The following is a 26396-nucleotide window of genomic DNA, read 5'->3' on the forward strand; positions in this document are numbered from 1 at the left end:
AAAGAACAAAAAGTAACAGCATAAACAAGTGCACACCTCACCATTTTTAATGTCCTATTGGAAGCTATACATTATTATATTTGTGCATTTATTCATTCGTTTTCTTTTCGGCTTAGTCTTTTTATTAATCCGGGGTCGCCACAGCAGAATCAACCGCGAACTTATCCAGCAAATGTTTTACGCGGCAGATGCCTATCCAGCAGCAACCTATTTCTGGGAAACATACACACACACTCATTCACACTCATACACTACGGACAATTAAGCCTACCCAATCCACCTGTACCATGTTATTGGACTGTGGGGGAAACCGGAGCACCCGGAGAAAAACATGCAAAGTGCACACAGAAACGCCAACAGACCCATCCGAGGCTCGAACCAGCGACCTTCTTGCTATGAGGCGACAGCACTACCTACTGCGCCGCCTATATTTGTGCATATACATTATTTTATTCTGTACTGAAGCCAAATCTGAACCTTATCTAACAAAATATAAAACAATTATACTTGGTTTTTATACATTTTGTAAGAATATAACCTGTGGAAACAAAAATAACAGTAATAAACGCACGCACGCACGCACACGCACACACACACACACACACACAAGGGCTGGGCGGTATCGATTTCTGGGAATATATCTTTATGATTCCCCAACGTGATGCGGGATTATCCAATATCGTTCATCTCGATATGGTTTGAGGCCACACGTGCGCATTCTGCACGAAACAGACCACTCCAAGGTAGCACGTGAGCTTTACTTGCACAAATGTGCGTATGCGCAAATGAATGATTCACTCCCTAAGTCATACAAAAGGTTTGTTAAAAATGAACGAATCGTTCAAGAACGACCCATCACATCATGCTATGTTTCCATCCAAAAATGCGAATGAACTTTATGCGCAAATCTGGATTATCGCATAGAAGAATAAAGCAGCTTTCCATCCAACAAGTCAAAGCGAACAAAATCGTCACTTGCTGATTATCTGGCGCCAAATATCAACAGTAAAAACTGCATTTGCTGCAGAAGGAGAAGCTGTGTGAATCTTTTCTACATATAATAAATAACTTGCGCCTCAGAACTTGGTACTTATTGTATGACGATGGTTTGTTCTGTAGAAAAAAATATATTTTAGAAAAAAATAGCTTAAAGGAGCTAATAATTTTGACCTTAAAATGTTTTTTTTTTTAATTAAAGCTGCTTTTATTCTAGCCAAAATAAAACAAATAAGACTTTCTCCAGAAGAAAAAATATTATCAGACATACTGTGAAAATTCTTTATTTCTGTTTAACATTATTTGTGAAATATTTAAGAAAGAAAAATTTAAAGGGGGGCTAATAATTCTGACTTCAACTGTGTATATATATATATATATATATATATATATATATATATATATATATATATATATATATATATATATATATATATATATATATATATATATATATATATATATCCTCCTTTTCAAGTTTAATAGGAATATCTCCTAGATAAAGTACGTCTAATGATCAGGAATATGAAGACCAATTTTTGTTTTGTTTTCTAAAAACGATCAATTCTAGAGTACTGCCAGAATTTGCGCATGACATGCCTTTTCTACTCCACACCAAAAAAATAATTCATGGCAATAGCCCAAAAGTTAGTACACCCTTAATTGATATGCAAGGATATGCAAAAAAAAAAAGAAATTAAAAATGAAAAAACATATTTAGTTGAAATTTAGCAGTTTGAAATTTGTTTTTTCTTTATTTTGCTAATTCAAACCAGTACATTTCCTTATTGCTTAATCATGACTATCATGGTTTAATATTACATATTATTCATTCATTCATTTTCTTTTTGGCTTAGTCCCTTTATTAATCTGGGGTCGCCTAAACGGAATTAACCGCCAACTTATCCAGCATATATTTCCACACAGTGAAAGAGCCCTTCCAGCTGCAACCCATCTCTAGGAAACATTACATAATATATTATAATATATATATATATATATATATATATATATATATATATATATATATATATATATATATATATATATATATATATATATATATATATTACTTATTATAAAATTACAACCACAAATCAGAAAATGTTGGGACAGTATGAAGAAAGCAAATACAAAATGAAAGTCACTTTTCATTGCAGACAATACAAACACAAAATATTTAATGTATTGTCTGAACAACTTCATTTCATTTATAAAAATACATCTTTCCCTGTCATTCAGACCTGCGACACATACCAAAAAAAAAAAAAAATGGGCTAGGGCTTGTAATCAAGTAAATTGGTTAAATGATGTGATTTGAAACAGGTGATGTCAACAGGTGATTGTAATTGCAATTTGGTACAAAAGCAGTAGACAATAAAGGTCTAGACATTTAGGAGCAAAGATGGGTTGATGATCTCCAGTTTGTCAGTGACACCCATATATATTTCAACAAGACACTGACAAAGCACACATTACAAACTCCTGGCTAAGGAGGAAGAGAATACAGTTAATTAACTGGCCTGCCTGCAGTCCCGACCTGACTACAATAGAGATTGTGTGGGGAATTTTGAAGCGCAAAATGCGGCCATGAAGACCCTGTACTGTTTCCCACCTTAAGATTTGTTTACAGGAAGAAAATTACACGTAAAACAAGTCACCACTTCTTCCATCTTAAGACCTTAAACGTCTTTTAAGTGTTGTGAAAATAAACGGCAACATTCAAAGTATATTTATGCAACAAAACAGGAATGTTACCATTACAAAAACAATCACGTCACTGCACAGCAAACATGACGCAATAAAGAAATCATTTCCCATCAAACACTATTAAGTAATTTATACTCGACTTGCAGAATATTCTAAATATGCCGTAGTGTATAATGCAAACTTGATGCCACAAAACTAGAAAACACCTATTGTAGTGACTGACAGTATCTGTACTGACAGAAATGTTCTACACTAACATGACACAACAAATACGGAGCGTCACGTCGCCACCTGCAGTGTAGACACAGCTGTTAGTAAAGAGAAAAAACACAAACACACTACCAGCAAACACCTTTGATATACAAATTAAAGAGCCGTGGCATTTCCACGTGAACACACACGCTGAAAAACCACGCTGTGAAAACTAAACACCATGAGCTCATTTTGAGGGACCAAAACTGAAAACAAAAGCACGTCTCCATATCCGAGAAGGCCTCTTTGCTTATAATGTCTCCTGGATGAATGCATGACAAATCAGACACTTTATATCCAGCATTAATCTGCATTTTGTATCTGGAGAGCAGTGGTGGAAAGAGTACTGAAAAACCATACTCTTGTAAAAGTACCATTACATGCCCAAAAAAGTAGTGCAAGTAGAGAAAAGGGTATCTGTTGTAAATATTACCCAAATCATGAGTAAAAAGTAGCTCTTTTAAATGTACTCGAGAGTCTTAAGCTGTGAAAAGCTGATGCGTTTACAGGCCGTTTGTGCATCTGTGTGAAAACGTAACATTCTGTAGTGCATTTAGTGATTGTTAAAGGCCATGTCAAGATTTCCGTCATCTTCTCTTCAGTGACATGCCATCTAAACACTCTCAGGGTCATTGCGTGTGAAGAATTTAGATGTTCTTGGACACTTTCCAAACATGTCTTGAAATTGTTTGTGATGGTATCGTTTGGGGTTATTTCAATACCAGTGGTAAATCGATACTTTTAAAATGGTACCGATGCCAAAGCGACGCCTGAACCGATACTTTTGAGCCACAAAATTATGGTGTATCTTTTATTTGACAAAATCTTTTAAAAAATAATTTTAATAGAACTATTTAATTAAATTTTAAAGTTGAATTCATATTTTATATATTTGAATTACATCAATATATTTCCTTTGATCATTTGTTGGTTAGCATGAATTTAAGATTAGCTTCATGAAATTACATTAGCTTACTACTAACCTGTGGAAAAGCTGTCATCAAAATACTGACCTCCTTTTTTCTAGGGCTGGGGCGTGTAACTATGTTTACATGGACATCAGTGATCTAATGATTTGCCTTAATCTGAATAAAACAATAATATGATTAAGTTGTTTACATGATCCCGTTTTACATGTTATAGTACATAGATCGATTAACGTCCATGCCTCACCACTCTATCAATGTTTCCTGTAAGTTCAGGTGTTTCATTTTTAATTTTTCGATTTTAACTGCAGTTTCACTTTCACTCAGGAACATTTCATTCATGACCCCATGACAAACAGGTATTTGATCCGAGCATTAAGTAAGGACTGGTAGAAGACTGCTTTTTTAATGGAATTTGATACCGCAAGTATTTCGCGACGCAGGTGTCAGTGGTCCTTTAAGGTAATCAAAAATCACTGTTTACATGGTAGTCTAAACTCTTAATCAGAGTATTGTCTTAATCATATTCTAATCGGAGCATCGCTGTCCATGTACATACGCATTGAAAGTGCCAGATGATGACGCAAGCTTTCAGAAACAGTGCATTCATCTCCCTTTAAGTTGATTCCATGAGCCCTCAAATGTTTCATTAAAATTGACGTGCTTCCCCCTACATGCAACTTTTGTAAAGCATCTTCTTCATGTTGTTGTGTCAGAATCCTTGCTTGTAAAATATGCTTATGAACGCTTAGTTTAAGCACATTTGATGAACACGATCATGCGTGTTGATCTGAAGCAAAGAGCATAGAACCACTGATGGTGATTCTATGCTCTTTGTCTGAAGAGAGTCGCTCTCGCTCACCAAATGTGCTGTACTGCGTGCGTTGCGTGCATCCGTTCCCGAAGCAACAAGAACAAACACCTGACATTGCATGTCCATATTCCTCAAAGTTGTTTCAAATTAAATGTTTAGAGATGGTGTGCGCATACCTTTGTGTGCCTTTGATGCAGTCCTTAATGCTTCATACGTCTTTTTCGCAGCACCGAAATTAGACACCGAAATTCATATGCTGACTTGGTCCAGTACATACCAGTTACAAAGGTACCAATGCTATAATGGCACCAGGTTTCAGTAGCCAACCCTAGTTATGATGCAAAGTTATTATCAACTGATTGGACTGGAGTTGCAGGACAGTTTTTTTTTTGTACTTTAGCCAATCCCCATAGACAAAAAAATCAAGTACTGTAGGTTGAAGAAACAGTAGAGTAAAAGTGCCGATACAACACTAAAAATGTACTGGAGGTCAAGTAAAAATACACATTTTTAAAACTACTTAGTAAATGAGTTCTTGAGAAAAACTATATAACTACAGTAATTACAACACTGTAAAAAATCCTGTGTTTCACACAATTCCTTCATGTCGTCCCAACACAAATTGATTATTCTTTCATTCATTTTCCTCCGGCTTAGTTGCTTTATTTATCAGGGTGAATGAACAGTGAAATGAACCACCACAAATTTATTAAGTTTTCTTAATTGTTTTTACAAGTGGATTAAACAAAAAAAAAAAAAAGTTGTCCCAAAAAATAAAAAAGTGAGAACTGCAGAACTCTGTTGATTCAGCTCATTTTATATGAGTAGTTTGAGCAAGCAGGATAAATCATTTTTTGAGTACATAAGACATGAGTGAATCAATATAAAATTACTATTAAATAAATGACTTCCCTTGGTGAATCAGAATAATTAATCAAAAAAGAAAGTGTAGCACAGATAAAGAACAAAAGATTCATGCAAGCCTGATTTTTATTTTTGACAGAATCAATAACTTGAACGCCCCTGGTCTTGACATAGCAAGTAGTCAGTTTGAATTTCAGTGAATTTCTGACAGCAGCATAAAACATGCAAATACAGTAGCACACTAAATATAGTCTAGCTCAAAAACCAATGACTTTCTTTAAATTAATCAAAAACACAAACTACCAGTCTGAATTAGTGTAGAGAATCACTCACTGAATTTCTGATCGCTGTATTAAACCAGTGGTTCTCAAAGTGGGGGTCGGGACCCCCCTGAGGGGGTCGCAGGACAATGAAATGGGGGGGGGGGGGGGGGGGCGGTTGCTTGGTGATTTCCAAAAATCTATTTATTTTTAATAAACCATAAGAATTACCATATTTTATCCACAACCTACTGAAGAAAAAAGTAGTTGTTTATAATTACTATATACTATATAGTTACTATAGTAGCTTATAGTTACTAGTTCTATTGGATTGCGACCCCTGGAGAAATTTCATTATATTAAAGACACAGCAATAGCGTCAGATGCAGCAGATTGATTTTATAACACCAGGCTACACTTTCTGGCCTATTTGCAGCACTCACATTCATTTAAAAAATTAAACGAACAATAGACTTGGGTCTATTGGAGTGTGTGTGCCATTGCATGCAAGGTTTCTGTATTTATAACCACCTCAAAGGATATTGGGGGTCGCGAGTCACTGGCATTGTCATTTTAGGGGTCACGGGCTGAAAAGTTTGGGAACCCCTGTATTAAACAACAAACATATAGCATCTTAAAAATAGTCCATTTCAAATGCAAATGACTCATTTGAGTCTTTAAATAAATCAAAATAACACATGAAATCCCATACAGTATTATCACTCTGAATTAGTGTATTGAATCACTCACTGAATTTCTGACAGCTGCATGAAACATACAAAGAGCCATTAAATATGGTCCAGCTCAAAAACAACTGACTCATTTCTATCATTCTTTAAATGAATCAAAATCACTCTTGAAACCACCAATTATCAGTCTGAATTAGTATAATGAATCAGTCACTGAATTTCTAACAGCTGTATTAAACAACAAACATACAGCATGTAAAAATAGTCCAATTCAAATGCAAATGACTCATTTGAGTCAGTCTTTAAATGAATCAAAATCACTCTTGAAACCACGGATTATCAGTCTGAATTGGTGTAATGAATCACTTACTGAATTTCTGACAGCTGTATTAAACAACAAACATACAGCATGTTAAAATATTCCATTTCAAAAGCAAATGACTCATTTGAGTGAGTCTTTAAATGAATCAAAATCACACATGAAATCACAAATTATCAGTCTGAATAAGCATAATAAATCACTCACTGAATTTCTGAAAGCTGCATGAAACATACAAAGAGCCATTAAATATGGTCCAACTCAAAAACAACTGACTCATTTCAATCATTCTTTAAATGAATCAAAAGTACTCTTGAAACCACCAATTATCAGTCTGAATTAGTGTAATGAATCACTCATTGATTTTCTGATCACTGCACTCAACAACAAACATATACCTTTTTTTAAAATAATCCAATTCAAAAGCAAATGACTCATTTGAATCATTCTTTAAATGAATCAAAAGTACTCTTGAAACCAGCAATTATCAGTCTGAATTAGTGTAATGAATCACTCATTGATTTTCTGATCACTGCACTCAACAACAAACATATACCTTTTTTAAAAATAGTCCATTTCAAAAGCAAATGACTCATATGAATCATTCTTTAAATGAATTCAAATCCCTCATGACATCACAATTATCAGTCTGAATAAGTATAAATCACTCTCTGAATTTCTGACAGCTGCATGAAACATACAAAGAGCCATTAAATATGGTCCAACTCAAAAACAACTGACTCATTTCAATCATTCTTTAAATGAATCAAAAGTACTCTTGAAACCACCAATTATCAGTCTGAATTAGTGTAATGAATCACTCATTGATTTTCTGATCACTGCATTACACAGCAAACATACAGCATAATAAAATAGTCCAATTCAAAAGCAAATGACTCATTTGAATCATTCTTTAAATGAATCAAAAGCACTCTTGAAACCACAAACTATCACTACGAATAAGTGTAATGAATCAGTTACTGAATTTCTGACAGCTGTATTAAACAACAAACATACAGCATGTTAAAATCCATTTCAAAAGCAAATGACTCATTTGAGTCAGTCTTTAAATGAATCAAAATCACACATGAAATCACAAACGATCGCTCTGAATTGGTGTAACGAATCACTCTCTGAATTTCTGACAGCTGTATTAAACAACAAACATACAGCATGTTCAAATAGTCCATTTCAAAAGCAAATGACTCATTTGAATCATTCTTTAAATGAATTCAAATCCCTCATGACATAAAAATTATCACTCTGAATTAGTTTATTGAATCACTCACTGAATTTCTGAACGCTGCATGAAACATACAAAGAGCCATTAAATATGGTCCAGCTCAAAAACAACTGACTCATTTCTATCATTCTTTAAATGAATCAAAATCACTCTTGAAACCACCAATTATCAGTCTGAATTAGTATAATGAATCAGTCACTGAATTTCTAACAGCTGTATTAAACAACAAACATACAGCATGTAAAAATAGTCCAATTCAAAAGCAAATGACTCATTTGAGTGAGTCTTTAAATGAATCAAAATCACTCTTGAAACCACGGATTATCAGTCTGAATTGGTGTAATGAATCACTTACTGAATTTCTGACAGCTGTATTAAACAACAAACATACAGCATGTTAAAATATTCCATTTCAAAAGCAAATGACTCATTTGAGTGAGTCTTTAAATGAATCAAAATCACTCTTGAAACCACCAATTATCAGTCTGAATAAGCATAATAAATCACTCACTGAATTTCTGAAAGCTGCATGAAACATACAGTACAAAGAGCCATTAAATATGGTCCAACTCAAAAACAACTTGACTCATTTCAATCATTCTTTAAATGAATCAAAAGTACTCTTGAAACCACCAATTATCAGTCTGAATTGGTGTATTGAATCACTCATTGATTTTCTGATCACTGCATTACACAGCAAACATACAGCATAATAAAATAGTCCAATTCAAAAGCAAATGACTCATTTGAATCATTCTTTAAATGAATCAAAAGCACTCTTGAAACCACAAACTATCACTACGAATAAGTGTAATGAATCAGTTACTGAATTTCTGACAGCTGTATTAAACAACAAACATACAGCATGTTAAAATCCATTTCAAAAGCAAATGACTCATTTGAGTCAGTCTTTAAATGAATCAAAATCACACATGAAATCACAAATGATCGCTCTGAATTGGTGTAACGAATCACTCTCCGAATTTCTGACAGCTGTATTAAACAACAAACTTACAGCATGTTCAAATAGTCCATTTCAAAAGCAAATGACTCATTTGAATCATTCTTTAAATGAATTCAAATCCCTCATGACATAAAAATTATCAGTCTGAATAAGTATAAATCACTCACTGAATTTCTGAACGCTGCATGAAACATACAAAGAGCCATTAAATATGGTCCAGCTCAAAAACAACTGACTCATTTCAATAATTCTTTAAATGAATCAAAATCACTCTTGAAACCACCAATTATCAGTCAGAATTAGTGTGATGAATCACTCATTGATTTTCTAATCACTGCATTAAACAACAAACATATATTTTTAAAAACAGTCCAATTCAAAAGCAAATGACTCGTTTGAATCATTCTTTAAATGAATCAAAAGTACTCTTGAAACCACAAACTATCAGTTCGAATTAGTGTAATGAATCAGTCACTGAATTTCTGACAGCTGTATTAAACAACAAACATACAGCATGTAAAAATAGTCCATTTCAAAAGCAAATGACTCATTTGAATCAGTCTTTAAATGAATCAAAAGCACTCTTGAAACCACAAACTATCAGTCTGCATTAGTGTAAAGAATCAGTCACTGAATTTCTGACAGCAGTATTAAACAACAAACATACAGTATGTTAAAATAACTCAAGTGAATCATTCTTGAAATGAATTCAAATCCCTCATGAAATCACAATTATCAGTCTGAGATAGTGTAATGACTCACTCGCTGAATTTGGCCTTTCATATAAGCCACTTTTAATACCAAATGATCAACTAGAAGTCAAGTTATTGTTTGTTGTTCCTAAAACTTGGTTAGGCGACAAGACTTCTGTCAGGTAGTGTACACACAGTTAGAATAAATTACAGTTAAACACCCAACAGTACAGAAATTCACCCCAAGCTCGTTGTATACTTGACACACACTGCACAGCTGTTGTAAATATTCACACTGGGGGCCTTTAACTGTGGTTGAGTCCAAAAAAATAAGCATAACACAGGCGTCACTGAGCTGTTCTGCTGAATTACAGGCGACGCTGCGATGATACACAGTCAATATTTTGAGCAGCGGCTGTTTCACACCCACCACCCACATGCCCGTGTTTGTCCTCCAAACGCACAGCTCTCAAAGGTATTGGGTGAATGTGTTTTACACAAAAACACCAACCACCCAAAGATGAGGAACTGCCGTTTGCAAAAAGCACACAGCGGATCTCATTTCAGTCCTGATGCTGCAGACGTAAAGGCTTTGGCCAGTCTGAATTAGTAACGATGACAGATTGAGATTGAGCTATATGAGGAAATAAATAAAGCAGTAGATCACAGACAAAACAAACCAGCCAGTTAATGGAAACCGTGATGTACAATAACACTAAATTATTAAATAGGGTTAACAATGTGCTCCGATATCCACAGACAAATAAACACACACTCCAAAAATGACTGCCTGCTCAAACTACATACTTGAAACAACACAATTCTTAAGTTTTTTGGCACAACTTAATTGTTTTAAGCTCAATCTACTCAAATCTGTAAATATGTTAACGTAGTTTTCTGTGTGGAGTTTGCATGTTTTTCTTGTGTTGGCGTGCGTTTCCTCCAGGTTTAGCCAAGTGTGCCGCAAGCCTACGTTTGAGTGAAGGTTTCGGCCGTTAGATCGCCCCCTGGGGGCTGGCTGCAGCACAAGTCATAAAGCCCGCCTCCTCCGTGTTAATGAAGGAGACTTGAGCCCAAATAAAAAAAAATATTACACTTGTAATAAAATGTCCCGAAAGATAGTTCTGGTCGATTAAGGCACTGGTTATTGTGCTGAAATAGGTGCAGATCTTCATTTTTGTTAACAGTTTGTTTTTAGCAGTAATTTAATGCTGGGCGTGTCATCGTGATTGACAGCTGTGATTGACAGTTTCTCAAAGCGCGGTGTCTGAGCTTCGGCAGGAGACTGAAGTAGACTGAAATGTTATTATTCGATTTCTGTGTTATTTTACAATGACAAAATGAGTTCAGCAGTAAACTATAGTTTCTGACATACATGATCCTGGTGGAACACTGTTTATTCGCTAAGTTCAGGGCTTTTTTCGGGCTTTATTAGTTTGCTGATACACGCCTAGCCACCCAGATAGCAAAACACAGTTCCGGCTAGATTCTCGCATGCCGGAGACTTATCTCTTAGAGCTCAGACTGACTAACGTTACCTCTGCTGGACCTACTCCGGATGCCTGGACTCACTGCCCGATTCCAGTCCGAGTCAATCGAGCCAGATGCGGCGGCCGAGCGAGCAGGCGCTGCCGCATGCGAGCCGGAATCAGCCCGCGACGCCGCGAGTAAGTTATGCGCTGCGGCCTGGAGCTGGCGCGATTGAATATATAAAACCCTCATATTTGTTAACGTTATTACATCCATCTGTGTTGATATGACAGCAAACGCATGCTGAGAAGTTCGGGGGGCGTAGTTGATTTTACATAAAGCGTTTGATTGGAAGCTCGACTCTGCTCATTTTCGCGGCTCCTCCTCTGGCTCCATCAGACAATCCTTCTGCGCATGTCTGGCTCCAATTTCAGCAGTCTTTTGCGACAGTTTGTGCCCGTCAGGCAGGCGTTTTGCCCTCAAGGCGTTCAATGGGAAAAAGGGCTGTCGCGTCGTCCATATTTTTTACAGTCATTGGGTTTAGCCCACAAGTCCAAAGACATGCTGTACAGGTGAATTGGGTAAGCTAAAATTGTCCGTAGTGTGTGTGTGTGTAAATGAGAATGGTTTCCCAGTGATGGTTTGCAGCTGGAAGGGCAAACGCTGCGTAAAGCATATGCTGGATAAGTTGGTGGTTCATTCCGCTGTGGCGACCCCTGATTAATAAAGGAACTAGGCTGGAAAGAAAATGAGCGAATGAGTTTAACAAGAGATGAATGATGTTCTGAAGATAAACGAAGGTTTTAGGGGATTGGAGCAACATGAGGGTGTGTATTTAATGACAGAATTTTTGTTTTGGGGTGAACTAGCCCTCAACATTTTATTTAGGCAATTTGAACCAGTATGCCTTCATCAGTAATCAGTCCAAGGCACTCGAAAAATGTGGATAATACTGTTGTTGTTTTGACGAATGCCTTACCCAAAGAAAATCGACCAAATATTTGAGTTACCCCTGAGCGCTTTTTGTTAGTTTTTCTGGATTTGTATGCCTTCCTGTTGTCACGATTAAAAGTTTCAAGTTAAGCCATGGTAAAGTTTCTGGCGTATTGCGGTTTCAAATCATTAAAAACCATCACTGATTGAAAAGGCTGCAGTGTAACTGTTTATTTAAGCAAGGAAAATAATTATTGATCACCATTTTTCTTAGAAAACATAAATCGAAAGGTGCTGGTGACTTGAAAATATCCCGAATGTTGGTAACAACCAAAGAAATCCATATATCCAAAGAAAACAAATCTAATTAGAAAACATATGAAGTTGTGTAATAAAATGAAATGACACAGGGAAAAAGTATTGAACACATGAAGAAAGGGAGGTGTAGAAAGGCAGTGAAGGCCCAGACAGCAGCTGAAATCTCTCAGTAGTTCTTCAGCAACCCTCTGCCCTTCATAAGTGTAAATGAACATCAGCTGCTTCAGTCCAACATCTACATGAGGATGAAACCAGGGTGGACATTTCAGCAAGACAATGATCCAAAACACAGCCTAGGAAACTCTCAAATGCTTTCAGAGAAAGAAAATCAGGCTGTGGAATGGCCCAGCCAATCACCTGATCCGAATCCAATAGAAAATACAAAATAAAGATCAGATTTGATAGATGAGACCCACATAACCATGCATCAAGATTTTTACACTCTGTTGAAATCTGTGAAGAACTCACACCTGAGCAATGCATGTGACTTCACTCTCCATATAAGAGGCGTCTTTAAGCTGCCATCACCAAAAAAAAAAAGCCTTTATTTAAAGTATTAAATAGACTTCAGTAGTTCAGTACTAGTGTCATTCCATTGTTATTACACATACTCATTTTCAGATTTGCTTTGTTTTATATTTTTAATTTGTATTGTTTGGGATTACCAAAATCGGGTTCACTTCCAAGCCAACAACTCCTTTAGAAATATAATTCCCAGGAAGAAACAAGACATGTTCAATACTCATTTCCCCTGCTTTATATCGACAGGTATTTATTTATAATAGGCATTTATTTATATACTGTAGTAAAAGTATGTTGTATTTCTGTAAATATGTATTTATTTTAAGTGTGTGCTGCACAATGTGGAGAAAACTCAAAAGTGAATCCCAAATCAAACTGTAATATGAGTCAGAAAAATCGCTAATATGTGTCAAATCGCACTTTTTTTTTACCTTTGTGAAAAAAACAAGGTAAAACATGGATCCTTGTGAAGTTTTTTTTTTTTAACAAGCGCAGGTTTAACAAACAACATTTGACAAAAGAAATTCCAACGTGTCTATAAAAACACACACAGACACAGACAAACAGTGTAAGTGTACAGTTTAAGTCAGAATTATTAGCCCCCCTTTGATTTTTTTTATTATTTTTTTTAATATATTTCTACTGTGAAAGAAAATTTTCACAGTAGGTCTAATAATATTTTTTCTTCTAGAGAAAGTCTTACTTGTTTTATTTCGGCTAGACCAAAAGCAGTTTTGAAATTTTTACAAAACATTTTAAGGACAAAATTATTAGCCCCTTCATCTAATATTTTTTCAGACTGTCTTTAGAACAAACCATTGTTATAGAATAACTTGCCAAGTTACCCTAATTAACCTAGTTAAGCCTTTAAATGTCAATTTAAGCTGTATAGAAGTGCCTTGAACAATATCTAGTTAAATATTATTTACTGTCATCATGTCAACGATAAAATAAATCAGTTATTAGAGATAATAAATTATTAAAATTATTCTGTTCAGAAATGTGTTGAAAAATAAACAGGGGGGCTAATAATTCTGAGCATGTTGAAAATGTCTGAATGTGTTGAAAAAATCTACTCAGTTAAACAGAAAAAATAAACAAAAGGTTAATAATCCAGGGGGGCTAATAATTCTGTCTTCAACTGTACATTAGACAATACAAACTTAAACTAATCTAAAATGCATCGATCCTTGTTCATGTTTTTATCACAAAATTGCATAAAGCTGCAAATTATATAGATATTGTTTGTTCATTTTCAGGAACGAAACCTTGATCGTGTCGTGGGACGTGTGTTTTTAAACATTTTCAGGTCATTTGATCAAAACCGTGATAATATTTGTAACCATGGCCATTTTGATCTCTTTACACCTCCAGATTCCCTCTCTGGAACTTTAATGAATATATTCTGACTTTATCAGAAATTATTTATTTTTCTGTAACAATACAGAACAATGTTTCTTTACATGTTTTGCTTAAGGACCCATAATTTGTTCATGCAAAAAGATAATTTTTAATAGTACGATGAATTATATACTAATATGGTTACAATATCATTCATTTTTGAGTTAACCTAACCTAAATAATGTGCAACTGAGAAGTGGATGATGCATTTAAAACCTCAAGTTATAGTAAACATACAAATGATTTAAAAATGTTATAACTTAGAAATGATTACCAGCACATTTGATTTAAATAAACGAACGCACATTTTTGCAACTATGTGTGTGTGTTTCTAAGTCTTTAACAAGAAACGCATGCAGCTATGTTTATGCTGCTGTGTGCATCTCGGTGTCTGATATGATTCTTGGTTTTAAATTGTGAACTGTTGTGCTTTCGGAGAAACTGGGCCACGTCAGATTTCGCTATGACTGATGACTGCGGCCTACTTATCAGGTGCAGATTTTCATATCGATAAACGCGGGTATAAGTTCAGAGCTTCACTTGAACATGTTAAGAAGTGAAACTTTTGAGTCAGACTGGGTTTCAGTCAAGTTTCACACTGTTTCTTCAAAAGTCAATTGGAAAACAAATGAGGGCACGTAAATAGAGCGCAACAGTTCTGCTCTGTGTGTAAAAATCCATTTGTTTTCTCATCAGAAATCAGTCTTTTTACTATGATTTACTTTTAATGCTTGTTTTACAACAAATACAACCCCAAATCAGAAAATGTTGGGACAGTATGGCAAACAAAAATTAAAAAAAGGAAGTAGTGATTTTCAAATTTACTTTGACTTGTATTTCATTGCAGACAATATGAAAATATTTAATGTTTTGTCTGGTCAACCTCATTTCACTTGTGAATATACATCTTTTCCTGTCTACTTTGGCAAACCTTTGGTGGATGAAGAGAATATAGGTACTTGACTGGCCAGCCTGCAGTCCTGACCTGTCTCCAATAGAGAGTGTGGCACATTTTGAAGCGCACAATGCGACAATAAAGACCCCTTATTGTTGCCCATCTTAAGACTTGTTTGCATGAAAAAACTACACCCACAACACTTCATCACATGGTGCCTTCAGACTCTAAACGTCTTTTAAGTGTTGTTTAAAGGAATGGCAACATTATGAAGTGGTAAATGCTTTACTGTTCCAAATGTTTTGAAAATGTGTTGCAAGAACCAAAATTGGAAAACAAACGAGGGCACGTAAATAGAGCGCAACAGTTCTGCTCTACGGGTAAAAATCCATTTTTCTCATCAGAAATCAGTCTTTTTAATGTGATTTACTTTTAATGCTTGTTTTACAACAAATACAATCCTAAATCAGAAAATGTTGGGACAGTATGGCAAAGAAAAAATTAAAAAAGGAAAGTAGTGATTTCTACATTTACTTTGACTAGTATTTCATTGCAGAAAATATGAAAATATTTCATGTTTTGTCTGGTCAACCTCATTTCACTTGTGAATAAACATCCTTTCCTGTCTACTTGGGCAAACCTTTGGTGGATGAAGAGGACACAGGTACTTGACTGGCCAGCCTGCAGTCCTGACCTGTCTCCAATAATGAATGTGTGGCGCATTTTGAAGCGCAAAATGAGAAAATGAAGACCCCTACTGTTGCCCATCTTACGACTTGTTTGCATGAAAAAATGACACCCACAACACTTCATCAATTGGTGTCTTCGGACCCTAAATATATTTTGAGTGGTGTGAAAAGGAACGGCAACATTATAAAGTGGTAAATGCTTTGCTGTTCCAATAGTTTTTTAAACATGTTGCAAAAACTTAAATTAAAAATACATGTTTGTTTAAAAAAACAAAACAATACAAAAATACTATAAAAATCACAAGAAACAAATTAAATGATGTTTGTTGTATTGTCTGCAATGAAATACAAGTCAAAGTAAATTTAGAAATCACTACTTTCTTTTTTATTTCCATTTTCCATGCTGTCCCAACCTTTTCGGTATTGGGGTTGTAAAAGTTTGCAAATGTGAGGCATGTCAGATCTGGTGGGTTTGCTTCATTCCTTTTAATAAAATCCCTATGGTGAAGATAAATAGGGAAACATCCTTCTACACGTCAACACTGCTAATGAAGTGGACCAGTACTATTTCACTTTAGGAATAATAAAGATGCCAGCAAAATAAAAGGCGAATTGAAACAACACCAACTCTGATCATCCACAATTATTATGGAATTATTCCTAATGAGATTGCAACAATGATCATGTTTGAGCTTATCTAAGCTTTTATTATACTTACTATAAACAGCTGAAGTCAGAATTCTTCAGAATTATGTATAACAGAGCAAGAAATGTCTCACAGCATGTCTGATTTTTTTTTTTCTTCTGGAGAAAGTCTTATTTGATTTATTTCAGCTAGAATAAAAGCAGTTGTTTTATTATTATTTTTAAACATTTTAAGGTCGAATTTATTAGCCCCTTTAAGCTATTTTTATCATCTACTGAACAAACCATTGTTATACAATAACTTGCCTAATTACCCTAACCTGCCTAGTTAACCTAATTAACCTAGTTAAGCCTTTAAATGTCACTTTAAGCTGTATAGAAGTGCCTTAAAATATCTAGTCAAATATTCTATATTGTCATCATGGCAAAGATCAAATAAATCAGTTATTAGAGATGAGTTATCAAAATTATTTTGTTTAGAAATGTGTTGAGAAATAAACAGGAGGGGGCTAATAATTCAGGGGGGTAATAATTCTGAGCTCAACTGTATATGTGGGACATTTATTTTAAAAACAAGACCCGCATTTTAGTCAGCATAGAATCGAGACGAAGTATCTCATTGTAAAATTAGAGAAATAAGGATTCTAAATGTATTAAGCATTGCCCCTTATAGTCATAAGCTCTGTTAACTGTAATAACTCTTATGTTATTTTAATGTGTACACTACCTGACAAAAGTCTTGTCATCGATCCTAGTTGTAATAGCAACAAATACAAACTTGACTTCTACTGGATCATTTGGAAAAGTGGCAGAAGGTCATGAAAGGACAAATTCTTCAGCAGGATAGCGCTGCTCTTCATACTTCAGCCTCCACATCAAAGGTAGCAAAGAAGGTCAAGGTGCTCTAGGATTGGCCTGCCCAATCACCAGATATGAACATTATTGAGCATATCTGGGGTAAGTTGAAGGAGGAGGCATTGAGGATAAATCCAAAGAATCTTGAAGAACTCTGGGAGTCCTGCAAGAACGCTTTCTTTGCCATTCCAGATGACTTTATTAATCAGTGATTTGAGTCATTGCAGAGATGTATGGATGCAGTCCTCCAAGCTCATGATGGAGTCAGACACAATATTCAGTCTGTTTCCACTGCAGCATGACTTTATATTCAATACTGTACATTATTTCTGTTAAGTGACAAGACTTTTGTCTAAGCAAAGTCAGACCTTACTGTCTTTATGAAATGATCAAAAATCAACTCCTGGTCATGTGTTATTTTGGTAAAATAAGCATAATCTTTATTTAGAGGCCTTTGGATTTCATATAATCCACTTCTGATACCAAATGATCAACTAGATGTCAAGTTATTATTTGTTGTTCCTAAAACTTAGATAGGCGACACATATTTTGTCAGGTAGTGTATATGTGAAATTAGCCAAGTATGTTTTTAATGAGGCAACACACATGTAAACTACTCTACATAAGTGTTTTATACACGTGTATGCATTACTTCCCATCACTGAGCTCTAACTGTAATTTTTCTGAAGACAAAGGACACCAATAAATGTCAAAAAAGTGTGTTTATGTTAAACTCCTGTAGTTATAAATGAACATACTCAACCATTTAGAGAGAATTTTAGCACTTGCCTATAAGCCACATACCTACTATGTTAATATCAGACACGAATTTATCATTTTGAATCAATGGCCCCTTTAAATCTGTGTTTTTACATGTAATGCTGTTGTTGTTGGTCTGATTTGGGTTGTTCGTGGCTCGTGTAGCTAAAATGACTCTGGATGCAGTTGTGTGAGCATCTGCATGTGCATAAGGTCACCGTGAAGCACTAACACGGTCCAGATGGGAGGATGCGGTTTTCTAGAATTAGAAATATTTTCCACAGCACTGCAAGGCTGCAATTGTTGTACAGCAAATAATCCTAGCAAAACAACACACGATTACACCTCTAACACATTCAAAACAAATCTGAAGATCTGACATTGTTATAGCACGTCTTCTTGCTCTCTCTCACACATCAAAAAGCCACACCAGAAGAATCTACGATGTCTTATCCAATCGGTTTAACAAGCTGTGTCCATATATACAGTAGGTATCTGTGTACACCTTTAGGTTTCATTTTAAGGTTTGAATCACAGCTCAACCAAACTTGTTCAAACTACATCAGCCATTACAGGTCTGTGGTCTTTCGCCGTAGAAGTGAACACTATCATTTGAGGCGAATGACAGATGTTTCTCAAACGCTCCAAACTACATGACATACTTGGTAGTAAATGAGCAACAGAGACTTGTTTGAGATTGCATGAATCTTTACTATGCTTCGATTCTGATGCAATGACTTCGACTGGCCAAATTTCAAATATTTTTGAACATTAACAGATGTAAAAATAGATAAATGAAAAAAAAAAAAAATAGTTTGATGCTTTTTCAAACTAACTCGTTTTAAATTAGCTGAAAAAACAGTTTTTGTAATTATTTTGAACAAGTAGTAAGTAGGGCTGCTCGATTTTGGAAAAAAAAATCATAATCACGATTATTTTGGTCATAATTGTAATCACGATTATTCAAAACGATTATCAGTTGAAGTCAAAATTATTAGCGCTCCTGAGAATTTAGTTTTTTTTAAATAAATATTTCCCAAATGATGTTTAACAGAGCAAGGAATTTTAACAGTATTTCCTATAATATTTTTTTTCTTCTGGAGAAAGTCTTATTTGTTTTATTTTAGCTAGAATAAAAGCAGGTTTAATTATTTTGAAACCCATTTTAAAGGGTCACGAAACACCAAAACACATTTTTTGAGCTGTTGACAATCGTATATGTGTCCCACACTGCTAAAAACACTATTAGGACACCTATATTTCACTAAAAAGTGTAAACTGGTTGTTTTTGCGTTATTTCAAGCAAATTCGTACTTCCTGTTTGAAACGAATTTTTGAAGCTGCGTCACAGCCATGACATAATAGCCTGTATTCCAGCGTGCAGACTGGACGTCTGTGCCAGAGTGAGTCTTATTACGTCTTACAGTGTGCTGCATTAATGCATGAGTAAGGCTTGGTTCAAACCAATCAGCGCGCTCTATTGTGCAACTTCATTAATATTCATTACTATCACCATGTTTTCAGGACAGAGACGCCACGTTGTGTTGGCAAAACAAGCGTGAAGTGTTGCTTTTATAGTTTGCTGCGGTTAAGTTTCGTTTTTATTTTCTCTCTGTGAGAGCGTAGCTGGAGTCACGTGTGGATTAACAGTGTACGCGACGCTCGACAACAATAACTTACGTGTCTAAGGAGGATTATTGTTTACCTGAGAGCTGTTCTCATCTGCAAACGCAGAGATCTGGATTCGCTTGTAGTCTTCTCTTAATAAAGACGCGGCTCTAGTTGCTGGGTATTGTCCTGTCTCTACAGATTTGGTAAGTGAGCGACCAGTGCTCTTTGTTTATTCAGTTTGTTCGTATGTAACAAACTATTGCACTGAGTGTAAACACGTTAGCACCACAACCAAACTTTAACCTCGTGTAGGATTTTTACCGCATTTAGTGACCGGAATAACACGCGCGGCTCTCTGACACTACCTGCCGTGTGCATCTAAGTTTCTGGGAAATGCGGAGGTTTTTTTTCTCTTATTCGCCGTGCGGTATCAAACATTGCATGAAAAATACACGATTAGAGCAGTTCCTCGAATCAAATATCTCGTGTGTCGCGAGGGGCATGAATGAATTCCCTGAATGAAAGAGCCAAACTGCAGTTAAAGTCCACCATTTAATAATTTGGCAAATAATTTGACTACAGATGTCCATGTAGGTTAAACACCATCACTTTCTCCTGTATGTGTGTGTGTGTGTGTGTGTGTGTGTGTGTGTGTGTGTGTGTGTGTGTATTTTGACTCTGAAACTCGCGCGTGCCCAAATAGACACTCCCACACCATCCCACTTTTCTTCCTCCGACACTCCCCCTAAACAGAGCTGGACACGCCCACTTTTCTGACTTTTTCTGACAGGGTGTTTTTTGAGGTGTGAAAACACCCTGCTGAAACGAGGGGGTTTCATGACCCTTTAAGGTCAATATTATTAGCCCCCTTAAGCAATATATTTTTTGATTGTCTGCAGAAGAAACTACTGTACAATGACTTGCCTAATTACACTAATTAAGCTTTCGAATTGCACTTTAATCTGAATGCTTGTATTTTGAAAAACATCTAGTAAAACATTATGTACTGTCATCATAGCAAAGATAAAAGAAATCAGTAATTAGACATGAGATATCAAAACTAGTATGTTCAGAAATAAGTTTTAAAAAAAATCTTCTTTCCATTAAACAGAAATTGGAGGAAAAGGGTTGCTAATATTCAGGAGGGCTGATAAATCTGACTTCAACAGCAAATATACAGTTATTTTCCACCCTGCAAAGGAAAGAGAAATAAATACAATAGAATAAAAATATGAAACAAACTGTGCTTTAAGCACCTTCACCCTAAGAAAAACCCTTTAGCTACAAAAATCCTTCAGTCAAGAGCAGTGAGGAATTTTCTCGTCGTTTGATTAATGATAAAACAGGCGGCAGCATTTCGCACTGTCTCTTTAATGGTTTCTCTTTCACATTTTTTTTGATTCTCAACTTGTTTGTTTATTATGCAAATATATGTTAATATGAATAATAACTAATCACTGCGTTTTGACACCTATTTGACCATTAAAGCGCTCACGTTAAGATTACTTTAGATGTCTGCGCTCCTTTGCTCGTCTCAGTGTGCGAATGAGACCGAATGCTGAATGTGTGCTTATGCGTGCGCGCGTGTTGCACACACACGAGCACGCTGTGTTTCGCGCTTTTGGTATATGATGCAATAATCGTTTATCTCGATTAATGGTTTTTCATAATCGTTAGAAGCCATAATCGAAATCGAATCGGATTTTCGATTAATTGCACAGCCCTAGTAGTAAGTTAAATTTAGCATTTTGTGTTGGGACAACATGAAGGAATTGTGTTGGTGTAACTACCTGTGTAGTGGATGTTTAGTTCCCAGCGTGGGATTGTAAAGAAGAAAAAGTGAAAAAGTTGACTGAGACCCAATCCCCTTAGCCATTCCCTTTCACCTCAATTTGCATGTTCACGTAAAGGGGTAGGGGTGTCCAAATTCTCTTTAGCTTGAAGGTGTCGGGCTAAGGGCAAGGGCTGGATATAGGGATGGGTACTGAAACTCTGTACTTTATCGGTACTACATTATAAAAGACCGAAGTATCAATAAGCTCTGATGTTAACGGTTCTGCTATCGGTAGTGGAGAATTATTGCTGAATAAACATTACTTACAGTACCATAATTTAACTGACCAACCTAGTCCAGTTTGATACTCGTATATCTCACATAAGAAATGCTTGTGTTTCTGGCGAGCGCATCAAGTATAAAAGCCTTCGCAGTTCCCAGCTGTGTGTGCACTCAGCGGAGGCTCGCGCTAAGCGCACACACATAGCTCAGAGTCACAGAGCTCGTAAGCTTGCGGAGTGAACCTAATGGGTTGTATTTTCTGAGTGGACAGTGACAATGTCCATTGCAACAAATGCAACAAGTTGTTTTCTTGTATAAGCGGAAACGCAAGCAATCTGGCCAGGTAGAATTATCTTTAAAAGTGCATCAATTGCAGAAAGACAAATGAAAAGGTTTTTACTGCCTAGCTACTATCGGTAACGTTACATCATTCACACCGTTACGTCAGCAGTCAATCACCTAAATTAGTTTAATATTAATAGTTAAATAAACACACATTCGGTTACAATGAAAACTATTTTTTCTGCAGCATCCTAAATTAATCTTAAACATTAAAAATGCTTTTATATCAGCTGTATTTACAAATGTAGCATATGAATAGTCTAGTATAAAACACGCTTATTAAGAAATTATAAAAAAAAACTGCTTATTTTTACATTGCAAAATATTCATAACCGCGTTCGTGTTAAAATAAAACCTGCTAAATTTGGCTATCTATAATCCCTAATAACAACTCCTGCATAGCAGTCCTATAACATTCTGTCACTCGATGATACTCAAATACCTTGTCAGAAAAGTCTATTTAGGCTGGAAATGAGCTTTTTACTGTGTCTGCTGTATGATGTTTTTGTGTTTTTACATAGATAAATATGGCCACAGTGTAAATCCACAGTACAGTTACGTACTGTTAGCCACATTAGATAGTTATGATAACATGATATATGCCTTCAGTGATTTCCTGAAGCTATATACCAAAAAATAACACAACTTAAATAACTAAAGCAGTCCATACCGTCGATTTCATATAAAGTAAGTAGGGTTGCAACGGAATGATTTTTTTACGGTATGATAATCGTCTAAAACAATACCACGGTTTGACGGTTTCGCGGTATACGGTATGTTACAAATGTTACAAAATAATAGAACAGTGAAGCAAATTTGACTTTTTCCAAATAATATATTTTTAGTTACTATAAACAACACCACTTACAATGAACAAATAAAAATAAGAAAATAATAAATAATGTGTCAAAGTCCAAATAAAGTCCAAATAAACATGGTGCAAATCCTCAGTAAAAAATAGATATAAATATTTACTATACTATAAATAGTTACATAACGAAACTAGATTCAATATGGAACATCCTTAGGTTTTATGTGCCAGCATGGATATGGTTGTCTGTGGATATGGATTTGGATGTCTGCAATGCAGACAAACAGCTTTTGCGTCTTTTGAAAACAGCAAGAGCAGCAGTTCGTCTTTGCTGTGTCAATGTTTTGTCATGTTTCTGTGCTGCTGTGCATGCAAAAGTACTTAGTATGAGAATCATTTCATGCAAAACTTTTTTTTTCGTTTTATTTAGCCACGCATAAATGTATGCCTTAATCTCTCATTCCGTGTTGTTCAAAAAGCTCATTGTTTGGTCCACAAACAAAAGCGAAACCTATGCTTATTGGTTGTGATATAGCGAGTTTGAACCAATCTGGGCATGGAGGAGGGACAATGCATCAATGTATCATGTCTGGTTTGTCCGGAGACACAGTGACGAGCGTTTCTTTGTCAAATCAGCGTGGTCAAATTTTGATGACGTAACCGCACTGATTCCGGAGCCTCTGAAAGTCCGCAATTTGAAGAAGATTCTCTTCTTTATGCCAATCTTTGAATTGTATGAATCGGATCAGCGGATCAAAAGTTATTAAACATTTAAGAGCAATACTTATTTTTAGCCGTGGGCGGCTGTCTCGGTCTTTAAGGGTTAAAACCGTTGATATGCAATTGTTCATGGTATGATAATCGTGCACGTTCAAATCGTGGTAGACCGTCATACCGGTATATTGTTACAACCCTAAAAGTAAGAGATTGCGATGACATATGATGACGTGTGGAGGTGTTGTAGTGCTGTCTCATTTCTTAGAGGTAAATTTTGGAGGCTTCCCCTTCACATTCTGTTTCAAGGGTCAAGAGGAAGGGGTAGGGGAACAAAAATAAAATTGGGATTGGGCCTAAATTAATCTTAGCTGTTTTCAGCTAAAAGAAAGAACTCTTAGAGTAAAATCTTTATTTAGTTTGAATATTTAGAAGAATTTTAGGAGAGGTTTTGAGTTTTGTGGCCTTGCAAAAGCGCAGCACTCATGTGCTCCAGAACATTAATGTTTGCTGCTTCACTCAGTAGTTATGTTTCCACTTTGCTTACAATATTGCTTTCAACATTCATGGAAAGGGCAAGGCTGCATCCGAAATCTTCATTCAAACTTGAATATACAACACAATGGTAGGGTTAGAAAAGTGCAATCTTTATACTACATCTGTACTACAAATTTGAAACACTTCAATAAATGCACAAGCAAAAACGGAGTAGGACAAACTATTCATCCAATGAGAAAAATCACTTAAAGGCATGTAGATGGTCAGAGAAAACCCACTCATTTCAAAGCATCTCTAAAAAACACAGCACACCCGAGCTTGAAGCAGTACTTGTATAACAAGACGTACCTAATAAAGTGGCCACTAAAGTGTACTCTACCATCACTGCAACTCATCCGTCTGAAAGCTAATCCTTTTAACCGAAATGTTTAAACTAAAGAACAAGTACCTAGAAAAGACAGACAAAACATAGTAGGCTGTATATTCTTTACACTCACCTAGTTAGTCATATTCAACTTTAATTCCATAACAATAATACAACATTTCTGTGAAATCTGACAGCAGATAATCATAGTAATTTATCTGCTGTGCACAGGCTGGTTTTAAAGTTAGCACTTCCCTGGGACCAAGTTTCTCACGCAAAAGAAATTATCAGCCAGCCTGCAGCTTCCTCTCTTAGCATAGCTGCCCTCGCGGCTGCTATTGTAGCAAACACACCAAACATAGAGCGTGCAATTACAGAATCAAACATACAGACAACGTAGCCTCAACTTTCCCACACATTAAAACTCTAACGCACGATCAGGAAAAGGATTTCTTTTTTTAAAATGATCAACCTCATAATAGAAACATCAATGCTAATTTGAAGCTACGACGTGTGTGCATGCTTCTGACATTTATTGCAGTGTATACACTTTAAGTGATTGAACTTCCTTGGCCTTCGTTGCCTTTCCCTTATATAGGCATTCAGAGCAAGTCCTCGCATCTCTGCCAAGATTCCAGAGCAGCCAATCAGAGCTTTGATATGGTCTTGCCATGACCTCTCAAGTGAGCAGACGTCATTTGCTGCTCGAATGAATTAGCAAAACCAGCAATTAGTCTATCGTGCAGTGGAGCGAGGCGGAGGGACATGCAGATAAACCAGTGAGCGTGTCTTTATTAGTTTCATTTGATATGATAGTATCTATATTATAATAGGCTGTTTGTTTTGGATGAGTGTGTGTAAATTAGGCTAAATGACTGTTGCTGTGATCATATCACTTACTTTATGAATCATACCTATCACTGGCGGTTTTGATTTAAAGCAATTGCTCAGCCCTTTCACACGTGAGGTGTAAATACTCCAGCTGACCCTCCTGCATGAGGTTTTATTGTGCCCAGTACTTATAATCTATTGTGTTCAATAATTCCCAAAGTGACTGGTCGTTTATCACATGTCCCACCAGCTCAATGATCTACAGCTGAAACCAGAAGTTTACATACACTGTATAAAAAGGCACATAACCATGTAAACAAAAGTCAGATGTTAATGTGACTAAACTTTTTCTCCTTTGGATAAGTTAGGATTATAAAATTTGTTTCTTTTATGCTTAATAGCAGAATAATGAGAGAGATATTTTTGAGAAATTGTTATAACTTTTCTTAAATGTCAAGTTTACACACAATAAGATTATTCTGCCTCTGAAAAAGCTCAGATGATGGTGTCGAAGTTTTGGAAGTTTCTGATTGGCTAATTGATAACATTTGAGTTAATTGGAGGCACAACTGTAGAATGGTATTTAAGGAAAACCTCAAACACACTGCTTCCTTGTGTGACAACATGGGAAAATCAACAAGCCAGAATCAACAACAAAAGCCAGATTACAATTAGCTAAATTACACTGGGAAACAAATCATTTTTGGAGACATGTCCTGTGGTCTGATGGAGCTAAGATTGAACTGTTTGGCCATAATGACCAGTGTTACATTTGGAGGACAAAGGGGAAAGCTTACAAGTCTAGGAACACCATCTCAACTGTGAAGTTTGAGGGCGGCAGCATCATGTTGTGGGGCTGTTTTGCTTTAGGAGGGACCACTTCACAGCATAGATGGCATCATGAAGAAAAAACATTATGTAGAAATACTGAAGCAACATCTCAAGACATCAGC

The 26396-nt window shown here is 35.8% G+C and overlaps 1 protein-coding gene and 2 long non-coding RNA genes across 4 annotated transcripts in view; 1 reads left to right on the top strand and 2 right to left on the bottom strand.

The window, feature by feature from the left end:
* The window catches only part of sh2b3 (SH2B adaptor protein 3), a 122028-nt gene that overhangs the window by 48630 nt on the left and 47002 nt on the right, over nucleotides 1–26396 (bottom strand).
* On the bottom strand, nucleotides 4181–9627 carry LOC147843859 (uncharacterized). Of its 2 annotated transcripts, none has more exons than XR_015490962.1 (3): nucleotides 8759–9627; nucleotides 5999–6586; nucleotides 4181–4697 (listed from the first exon to the last, which is right to left on the bottom strand). It is a non-coding gene; the product is annotated as an uncharacterized LOC147843859 (long non-coding RNA). The 2 variants fall into 2 exon arrangements; XR_015490963.1 differs by lacking the exon at nucleotides 8759–9627 and adding an exon at nucleotides 7671–8307.
* LOC147843860 (uncharacterized) lies at nucleotides 16347–26102 on the top strand. The gene is made up of 3 exons (XR_015490944.1): nucleotides 16347–19388; nucleotides 20678–22912; nucleotides 23957–26102. It is a non-coding gene; the product is annotated as an uncharacterized LOC147843860 (long non-coding RNA).

The sequence above is a fragment of the Danio rerio genome, chromosome 5 (assembly GCF_052040795.2).
Source record: "Danio rerio strain M-AB ecotype USA chromosome 5, GRCz13ab, whole genome shotgun sequence".
NCBI lineage: Eukaryota > Metazoa > Chordata > Actinopteri > Cypriniformes > Danionidae > Danio > Danio rerio.